Below are 11,535 nucleotides of genomic sequence, written 5' to 3' on the forward strand. Positions count from 1 at the left end.
CTCCCTCCTAATCTTTCTCTCGCCTTTCCCAATCCTACAGCGCAGGGTAGTAGGGTATGACCACACAATGTACCGCCACGCCGTACCGCTGAAAAGAGTTTAATTTAAAATTGGTAGGGATTATTCGGAAATTTCTATCGCTTCGGTTACATGCGAAATCTGTTTCCAGTATCGCCCCCTTTGGTATGACACTCAGTCGCCAGAGTCGACCATGACCAGGACGGCATGACGACTACTAAGTGACGACGATGGAAACGACCAACAATGAATGGCGTCCACGAAATGACGAAGGCAGTATTACTACGATGGCATGACGACAATGGGAGGACAATCTTGAAATGATGATGATGCTATAACGACGACAACGTGATGAAGATGGCAAGACGAAATTGGGATGACGACGACTGCACAACGACGATAGTGTGACAGCACATGCGTGGCGACGACGCATGCGTTGACAATGGCATGACAATGGTGGCATAATCAGGATTGAATAACGAAAGCATGATTAGGATAGAATGAAGAAGAGTAAGTTACGTCGACAGAACGACAAAAGCGGTATGACAACGATGGCATGAGGACACTGTCATGATGGTTCTGGAATAATGACGATGGTATGACGGCAGTGTACGACGCCGGCATGACGACAATGGGATGACGGCGATAACATGATAAGAGTGTGACGAGTGTTGGATGACCAAGGTGGAATGACGATGATGGAACGACCGCGACGGCATCAAGACCACGAGAACATACTTAGTAGCCCAAACTCGTAGTCAACCTGGGTCACTCACTCACTCACTCACTCACTCACTCACTCACTCACTCACTCACTCACTCACTCACTCACTCACTCACTCACTCACTCACTCACTCACTCACTCACTCACTCACTCACTCAGACAGACAGACAGACAGACAGACAGACAGACAGACAGACAGACAGACAGACAGACAGACAGACAGACAGACAGACGGACGGACGGACGGACGGACGGACGGACGGACGGACGGACGGACTGACGGATGGAGATTCAAAGTGCCTGAGGTAGGTAAAGAATGCCAATCACGTCAGAAAGTAAAGGCTTCCTATACGCAGCAGTCGGACACGTGACTGGCCTCGTAAGGCTTCCTTTATTGAAGTGCACGTAAGGTCGCATCTTGTATTCCGCCGCTTCCTTACCTCTCAGATCGGTTTGGTTTCGCAGACCATTTTTTTTTCGGTTAAAACAGGATTATGGAAGAAACAGTGGCTTAATTATTGCCTTCGAAATGTTCTTTAAACCAAGTAACGATCAACCCGACCGTTAAACCACTGTTCAATTTCGGTATGTTTAACGCTACAATATATTTTATATTTTCTGCGTTAGTGAAATCACGTCTGTTGTCCTTTATTCTTTTCTCTGCTTGCTTGGCTATTCCCCTCCGTTTCCTTCGTCATCGTTTTCAATAACTTTTCTCGTGGAATGCTTGAGTTATACATCATCGCAGCAGGTCCTAAAGAAAACTTGTCAGTAGTGTCGCTAAACATTTTTCTTGTACGAACTTGGCTAGAATTTGCGTCAGCCTGCATGCGAAATAACAGTGTTTTGCCGCTGTCTTACAACATAAGAAATGCTGGGGCACATTTCTTCTGCAGCCAGTATTCTGTGTGCCCTAAGACAGCGTGAGCGCTGAACATTTTATTAATTTGCACTAAGAAACACAACCAACGCGCGTAGGCAAATTCTTGCAGCGCAGGAGAAGTGATAAGCGAAATAAAAATAGGAGCAAAAAGTTTCAATAGGATGCAAAAAGTGCCACGGTCTAAGCTTGGCTCTTGCAACAGTCTCTCCTCCTCCACATGAATATGTTACTCGCCGCAAAGAGTCGCCTCTAAGCAGCGGAGAGTACCGTGGAAAACGCTGCCTGCGCAACGATTATCGGTGAACGAGAATACCAACCTCTTCAAACAGCTGCCTCGAATTCGTTCACTGTGGTGTTCAATTCCGTGGCGTTATCCACAGGGGAAGAGTAAACTGCCTCCGTGGCAAATTCGGAGGCGGTGGCAGCCACTGCAGCTGACGAGACGTTGTCACCACTAAACTGAAACACGCGATACAGCTGCGCGTCCGCCACATTGTTGCCATACACTTCCCGCAGGACAGTCACGTTCGATTTGCTATCACTGGGATCCTGGACCAGGGAGGATGCGTCGGTCCATCGTGCTGCGTATCGCTGCGCTTCCGTGTGAGCGCTAGTTTCATTCTGCAAGGCTTCTGGCATCGCCCAACTCTTCATGGTGGCCAGCGTATCGGTGAGCGACTTACCGGCCCCAATACCATTGACGTCGGTAACTCGCTCACCGATACGCCGCAGGTCGGTGGGTGCGTTCTCACCGCGGGACCAGATGTTGCGTTGCGGTATCTTGGCGTTCCACTTCAGCCTGCTGTATTCGCTCAACGAGTAGGTAAGCAGGCAGGTGCCTATCACGACGGAGACGCCCAGCAAGAGGATGACCACATACGTGGCCTCGCGGTTGGTCGGAGGCACCTGGACTTGGGCCAGCGGCTGGGACTCCATTGTACGATCTCGTCTTTGTTACGCCGATGAGTCTAGAGATGCCCACAGCGGCGGCTCTTGTATTTCTTCGTAGATTTTGTTAAGAAATGGGAAAGTCGGTAGCTGCAGTCGTTTGAACCACCGGTCGCAACGTCGAGACGCCCCTTGCAGCGGAGCCTGTAAATCCTTGAGAAAGTAATGATGATAATGATGATCTACATGATCGCCTCCTCCAGAGAAGGCGATGTCCGTATTTATGCCACGTGCCCACTAAGAAAGAAGGCCATGAATCAGCCGGCAGGCAGTTATTTTCTCTAAGATTGGAAATGAAAAATACAAATGGAAAGATCGGGAAAAAACATTAGCACGCGAGTGAGCAGCCAGATTAAAACAAAATTATGAAAAAAAGCATTCATGTAGTAAAGATCGCATCAATAAATATTTGTCGAAATAACTTTAGTGAAAATGATAGCTAACGAAGAAGAGTAAAGCAGCATAAAACTGCATGATAGTTCATTTGCTTCGCTTAAAGAAATCAAGCACTGCGCAACAAACATCCCGGTGTAGATAGCCTATAGTGTCGAGGTCCTAAATGATAGTATTACCAGAATACTTAATCATAATCTAATCTAGCATGGAGCTTTGGGTAACCTCTTTCTCTGGTGTTCTCTTTCTCTCGGCGGAATAAAAACAGGTGGTATATCGATTCAATTTTATTGCAAGAATGACATAGAGGGGGCATCATCAGACCTGCTCTACGTAACTAAGAATTCGATTGTGGGATAGGACAGCGTAACCTGTTGTATGAAACATCCAGTTGCGGAAAAGGACACGTCTGTCTTTTTCTATAGCATTGCCGGATATATTGAAAGTCTGGTGATGTATCCTGTGATGATTTGTTTAAATAATTTCGTAAGTGTGCTTTTCTCCATATCGCTGCAGTTACCTATGCCGTATCAGGTAAAATAGGGATCCTAGATCCACTAAGAGCTGTTCCGGCTGAGATATCCACCATTTCGTTGAAATATCAACCGCTGTGGCCTGATGCAAATGGTAATTTCTTTCCGTAAGTTTGCAGCGACTAAATATTGGAACGCACGTACCTATTTGAATTCATTGCCTTTGTAAAGCGAAGAACATAAAGAGTTTCAGTATTTAGGACTGCTGACGATGCCTTCTTTCGCACTTATTCCACGAGGCCAGTGAACTATGATTCTTGGCTTGATAGGCCCTACTAATGCACGTCACCCAAATCGGACTGAGTTTGTACATTTAATCGTTTAAGCCGTTGGGAAAACTTTCGAAATACAAAAAAAAAAAACGAAGAAAAAGTTTGCGTAGTGCAAGAACAACTGTCAGCAATACTATAAATATAGGGTATAGTCCAGAATGCATGAAGCAAAAGACCAATAATGAAAATGGGAGTAGTTACCCCAGCTCACAATTGAAATAGCGAATCATCAGTGGTATTCCATTGTTTGTTTCTGGGTGAGCAACTTGTAGCTGTTCACTTAAATTTCGGAACGAGATTAGTATTTGGAAGAAAATATCGGCAAATTAAGTCCGAAGGCTTGAATTTGATTGACTCGTTAAGTCATTATATCGAATCTGCACATTTAATGGGGCTAGCTTTGCTTGTAAGAAAAAAATGTGAGGGTTGTGTAGCCATGAACAACGAGATTCAAAAATGTACTTGATTCATTAATGAGAACGTACATTGATCGTCTTCGAGGAGGATCGCAAATATTTGCCAACGTTTGAACTGTAAGAACGCTGCATCTAGTTTGTAAACATGGTATTAGTGCGTCCGTGTAGAAAACGTTGTGTGCAACAATAAGCGCCGAGCTTGCCTTCCTTAAAATTTCCGAGGCTTAATTCTATCTCGGCTACCACAAAACAAGGCGCACCCGAATAAATGATGCGACGCACATGCATTTTCTATGCCATAACTAGAGTCATCGTTCGCAACCCAGAGCATCGGTTACTTAATTTACGTAAACACGAGCGTACAGTTTTCTTGTTTCCAAACAATGGCGGTTATCCACTGCAGAAGGTTGATTTGAAAAACAAGAGAAAGCCATTTTCAGGAAGCCCTTTAATGAATAATATGCTCACGAAAATAATATTTAAAATAATAAGGTATGCGTGCGCATACCTGCTAATCACTTGTTTTTAAGCCTCCACCGCTGCCAGCGCTTACTCTCAATTTTATCGGAAAGCATTCCTTGCCTTCTTCGGAGTTCAAGGTGCAGTTAATTAGCACTCACAACCGAGTGGCTGACAATCGCGAGTGTCCACGTTGGTCACGTGTACTTTGGCTGATTTCACTGAGCGGGCTCTGAATCCAGTGAGGCCTTGAAATGAGGATCCCCAACAGGCACTACGCCCAGCCTCATCAATATAAAATGCTTTTCTGCTTCTTACTTACCGCTATGAGGTCACTGGCAATGTATAGTTTCATTAGGGGTTGCGAAAAAGTTACTAGGTGGCGCTGCCTATCCATTTAAAGCGAGCCTCTGTGTAAGTCGTGCTAGGAATGAACGAATAACAACGAAGAACAATGAATTGACGACGGCACGACAACGAAATAATGACAACGGCGACAAATCTGAGACATGATGGCGACGTGGGTCAGTAAGTTCGAATGCGTACTGCAGAGTGAGGGATACATACTCTACATTTATCGCACTTATGTACGACCCGTTCTTGAATTTAGTTGTGCGTTGATCTCTGACTTTCCAAATTTATGAGTGGCAGCTTTTATTTGTATTAGAAATACGGGCCATACGTCAGCCTCTTTGGGCATGCTGAGGATGTTACAAATTATTATATTTACATTGAAGAAAGCTTACCAGATTTAACGTCAATATTGCAACTGCTAACACTGACAGCTTTTTTTAGCGCGTATGAACATGTTCTACGGACAAATTACTGAGGATTTCCCTCACACTCGGCACTAATTCTCGATTCCATGTGACCATGATTCCAACTTCCTCAAGGTGTGTTTATATAGAGTATTTTATAAAAAATAAATCTCAACATACGACAAAGTTAAAGTGTCGGTTCTATTCAATGTTGCGATAGCTCTAAATTTGGCATTTTTCTGCCAAACAATGCAATATGCCAGATTCAATAGTTTGATTCTTGAATGGGCATCTGGAAAATGTTTCTTCCAATACAACAGTGTTGACGGACACCTCGCACAAAAACGAGAGATCGGCAATTAACACTTGCTCTAAGTCGATATAATGGAGTCTTGCTATCAGTCTGCAAGAATAGACTCCAATATCTATACACATATTCCATATAATAATATCTATATACATATAAGAAAAGTCAAAGTAGGAAGAGACAGGATAGAATGACTTTGCAGGACGTTTGTTTTCATTAGCCTGCGCAAAAAAGAACACATGCATTCAGCGAACTGCGCCATGAAAGTACACGAGAATCTACAGGTGCAGCAAAAAAAAAAAAAAAATGGCGCGATGACAACACAAGGACTGGTGAAAGCTCGAGAAAAGCTCCTTGTCCCAAAAACAGTGGTCTTTGCGCTACAGATGTTCCTTTAACTACAACATCATTTCAAATATCGTCACGCTCTTGTCTTTAGACTTCGGGAGCGAAACTCGGTAACATGACTTTCAATAAGCCCCTGTGGAGCAGCGACCCGTTCTGTTCCAGCTCACGTCGGCGGCCGTAGAGCAGGCACTGTCGTGCGTGGTTCCCACTTCAGTGGTAGCAGATGATCTGTCGTTGGCGCCGCTCCCACCGCCCGAAGTCGTTGAGACAAAGCGCTGCGTCTCTGATGCGGCCGCGCCAGACTCCTCCTGCTGGGCAGCAGCGACGAACGTGTCACCGACCCTCCGCGTGACCGCAGAATCGAGTGCCCTAGTCTTTCGTCCCGCTTCGAGCGACGGCGCTGGAGCAACACTCGACACATCCGCCGACGCCACCGGCACGGGAGTCTTCGCGGTGACTGAGTGCGCGTCGCTCGGCCCGGCGTCGCCAGTTGCAGCCGTCCCCTTGCCACCGCCGGGCTCAGCCGCACTCGCCTTGGTCCCGCGGTGCGCGATGTAGCTGCGCACTTTCTCGGCGTTCTTCTTCAGCTTGCCGTAGTTGCCGAGCGAGTTGGCCAGGACGCAGGCGCATCCCAGGATGGAGACACCCACCACGGCGATGATCACGTACAGGCCTTCGCGGTTGACCAGCACAACCGGAAGGCTCGCCCGTGCCTGCACCTCTGGATCCATGGTGCCGGCAAGCTCCTGATGATGCTGTATAAAGGCCGGGCACCTGTGGCACAATGACGATGGTCCTGGCTGTTCGTTGCGCCTGAGGCAGGGAGGGGGGGGGGGGGGGGCGAAGTCGTCTCCGCCGTGACGCGGGACAAGAATCGTCGGGCGCAGAAACTGATCCTCAAATGTTGACGTTTGTGCGAGCTCCTTCTCCTTCTTCTTCTCCTTCTACTTCTCCTTACTGCCCACATCCTTAATGCTGATATGGATTCCTCAATACAAAGTACATACCGACGACGGAGATAGCACGCACGTCGAAAATAAAGGCTGCACAGAAATATAAATATTTCATACAAAATTGCAGAATACAAGGGTTGATTGCTCTCTAACTTTAAGAAAACAAAATTGCAAATAGTTAATGTCTGAAACAACGTGCGACAAAAATAAATTGAAGTAGAGACGGCCCCTCTAGCAACGTAACCTGCTGGACGTTTCAATGAAGATGTGGCTGCGCATGCAGTGGCAAGGAGCTAATGCATTCCTGTTCGTCTGATACATGTCTTACCCGAATAAGCCCCTCCTTTTCGAGATATCCAGTACGCGAGCGGGCTGAGGCATCTGCGACCCTGCTCCAGAGGCTACGGGAGGTGATCCATAGAAACGAACGACACTTACAGAATAGCCTCCTTAGAAATGCACAACTCTGCATCTGATGCGATGACGGAAATGGCGCGCCCAAGCACACGCACACCGGTAGCCTCGAGTGAGACGCGAGTAGTAGTTCCATGCCGAGCCGATACCGTAAAACCTACACACACATACCGCAACACCACTGCTGCTGCCACGAAAAAGCACTACAACTTCGGCAAAGCGCCCTCACGCCAGAGAGAGCCGCAGTATGGCGGAAATCACAAACAAATATCCTCACTCGAGTCTGCACCTCGCTATACACCCAGCGCTGTATGCACCCACAATGTCGTGAAAGTGAAAACGCTCTATCACAGGGTATAAGTGTCACCAGAGCTGGCACTAAAAGCAGATCCCATCCCACGGCAATGGGAGGCAGCACTGTCCAGTCCCGACTTGATGGATAAGCTCCAGCAGGTCAACCGATCAAGAAAGACAGCTAACGCCGCCGGATTCCTAGAATTGGTGCACCACACACGACATAGCGAAGGAGATACCCATGCTCGACTCAATTGCATGCGCTGTTTTGGACACAGTTGATTCTCTTTCACTCTCTCTGCTCGAGGAACGGCGGGCTTACGTGCTTGTCGCGGGGCGCCAGTCAATTGAGCCCGAAAATGACGTATCTCGATCTCAACCAACCTCGTTGATGTGCTCGAAATGCCAATGCAGTTTAGGAAGCAGGTATACGTCTAGTAAACGCACATAACTTTTTTTATTATTACAAAGTGATAAGTAGCACAGACGAGCTAATCCGTTGGCCGTTTAAGCTCACAAGGATGCCATAATGAGGACCGCCCCAGATACCATTATCCAGGGTAGTAAGACTGCTGAGGCCGAATGCACAAAGCTTTTCATTCGTAAGCGCTCTTTACCGTTGGTCGTCTGCCTTATAACATTTTCAGTAGAAGGTTTGGCTATGCAGCAAAACATCGGGCAGTTGTGAAGCAACGAGAACGATTCCAGTGGTTTGTTGCACCTAGGGCTGGCTGGGGCAATGATCTCCGAAACGACCCGGAACTCCAAGTTTTGGTTGGAGTCATGGAATCTCAAACTTTGCTGGTTCCTGGGGCCTATACAATGGCACCGTGTTGTTGCTGTTGTTGTGACCTTAAAATTACAGCAGGTGCCTACGAAGCGGGATTGGCCATGGTTAGCAACGATAACATAATATTAAATCATTGCTTTCTTTATCTTATTTATCAGTAGTACCTTTAATTAAGTAATAGAGAATATAATTTTTTTCGTTTTACTGTTGCCTTTAATATACATCACGTACCTGCTGGAGCTCTCCTAATTTTTTTTTGTCTTTTTTCCTTCCTTTGATTGACTTAATGATGGGGATGATTCGGTTCTTTGTTTCTCATGTAGATAATACAGGAGGCATACGCAATTATTTCCGGGACGTTACCACAGAAGCCTGGTTTCTCCACATGAATAGAAGAAAATTGCCTATCAGAGAAGGGATCAGGCAACGAGACACAACCTGTCCGATGCTATTCAGTGCATGCTTAGAAGAAGTATTCAAACTATTAGACTGGGAAGATTTAAGAGTCAGGATCAATGGCTAATATCGCAACAAGCTTCGTTTTACAGATGCCATTGTACTGTTCAGCAGTACTGGGGTTGAATTGTAAGAAATAATTGAGCACCTTACCCGGAAATTGTAAGATTAAGGCTGAAGATTAAGACAAAAAGCAAAGGTAGTGTTCAATAGCCTGGCAACGGAACAATTCATGATCGCCAGTCAGCCTCTAGAGTCTTTCCAAACACTGGAGGTTGATCTATGTCAATTACTCACAGGAGACCCTGATCATGAGAATGAAATTTGCTCAAGAATAAAAATTGGCTGGAGTCCATACGGTAGGAATTACCAAATCCTGACTCGGAGCTCACCGCTGTCGGTAAAAATAAAAGCGCACAATCATTGCATTGTACCAGTGCTAACATATGGGGCAGAACTTGGATGTTAACAAAAAAATCCAGAACAACTTAAGGATCCCGCAAAGAGCGGCGGAACAACAAATGATAGGTGTAACCTTAACAGACAGAGTGTGCTGTGTGTATAAGAGAGCAAACGGGAATATCCGATATTCTTGTTGAAATAAAGAGAAAAAGATTGGCAGCATGTTACACTCCTGTAACACGCGAAGGCGAAAGCCCGCTGCACACTTGGTAATGCGCCGTCTCGCATCGTTGCGTTGCTGCTGTCGCAGTTCGGCTACTTCAGTGCATTTTCGACACTTACCCCCGCATTCAGAAATGCATATTAAATCGAAGCCTATGATTGACTTGATTAAAAGTACGCCTGTTGCCAACGCACCAAAAGAAACGCAATGAGTGTTGTCGGCGCGTTCGCATCAGGCGTCATTTATATCAAGCCAAGCATGAGGCTAAATTGCATTTCTGAAATTGAAGCCCATGCTTGGCGTGATATAATACAATACTTAACTCAATATTTCTCCATGACCCCTAATCGAAAACCCGAATAATAAAGTAGATTTTCAATAATCTCGCATGACCATGCGTGCCTCGCATATTATCTCGCGAGATCGAGCAAGATTATTGAACTTGATAAGTACGTGATTTGTGACCTTTGGTGGAGGGAGGGGGGCGCAGAGACTTTCTAACAAATCGGAGCAATGTGGAAGCACTGCAGAAAGCGGCGACAGAAACAACATTGCAACAGTTTCACTGACCTGCTCATCAAAGCAAACACACGTCAAGCAACAGCGCACTGAAATCACACAAATACGTTAGTGAAAAGCGACACAACATGATGACGCGATGATGACATATGAGAACTGGTGAGAGCTCCAGAAAACTTCTGCTATCGAGGGCAAAAGTCCCACTATAGCAGAGTCGCTGTCCTACGCTTGTTCGTTTATTTGCAAAGTTCAGTGTCACTGCAGTGGAGAGCCTTACGTAGGCGAGTCAAGTTCGTGAGTGACAAATAAAGACCCGGCGTTCAATCATCATCTGTGATGCAGTGACGCGTGCCGTTCCAGCTGATGTTGGTAGCCACGACGGCGGTAATTCACTAGCGCACGGTTACGGCTACTCTACACGATGGGCTGCCGTCGCCGCTGCCAAAGCCCGCAGTCGAAGCGGTCCTGTGTTGCAGGTCAGCCGCGGTCGCACCGGACTCCTCCTGCTTGGTTTAAAAGACCGATGCGTCATCCACGCTCCGCACCACAGAGGTATAGTCGCTGTAACTGCGTCCTACTACGAGCGATGGTCCGGCGTCTACCCTCGACCCATTCGACGAAGCATTCGACATCAGAATATCGACGGTGACCGAGCGGTCGTCGCTCGGCCCGGTGGCGCCGGTCGCAGTCGTCTGCTTGCCACCGCTGTGCTCTTCGACAGCCGCCTTGGTGTAGCGGTGCGAGATGTAGTCACTCGCTTCCTCGGCGTACTTCTTCAGCTTGCCGTAGTTGCCGAGCGAGTAGGTGAGAACGCAGGCGCATCCCTGGATGGAGACGCCCAGCACGGCGATGATCACGTGCACGCCGTCGCAGTTGACCAGCACCACCGAAAGACCGACACGTGCCTGCACCTCGGGTTCCATGATGCTGTAAAAAATGTCGGGCGACTCCGACGCAATGAAGGCGATTCCGTGGGGAGTTGCACCTGTGGCGGCAGGCGTCTATGGCACGACCAGAAAATGAAAGTGCAGGTCGCAGTCGGGGAGCATCGATCGTTGGCGTTTGCTTGAGCTCTTCTTGTTCTTCTCTCTCTTCTTCTGTTCCTTTGATTTTGTTGATGAAGATAATCCTTTCTTTATGACGACGATGTTGAAGATGATGAGGATAACGACAATTATGATGAAGGCGCTGCCATCTGAAGCAGGCGATCACACTAACGGTATCTTCAACTGGCGGCCTCCGTCCCCCGAAGCAGAGTCGGGCAGATCCGACGTTCACCGAACTCGGAGGTGCAGGACTAGCGCGCAAGCAGAATGTGTGACACTCGCTCTCAGAGGAGGAAAGGGCAGATGCGAAACCACGTGACTATTGCCGACGTCCAATAGTTCGCCTGTCGAATGCTTCCGACGCTGCCGGAAGAACCT

This window comes from Dermacentor andersoni, chromosome 7 (genome assembly GCF_023375885.2).
Source record: "Dermacentor andersoni chromosome 7, qqDerAnde1_hic_scaffold, whole genome shotgun sequence".
NCBI classification, from domain to species: domain Eukaryota; kingdom Metazoa; phylum Arthropoda; class Arachnida; order Ixodida; family Ixodidae; genus Dermacentor; species Dermacentor andersoni.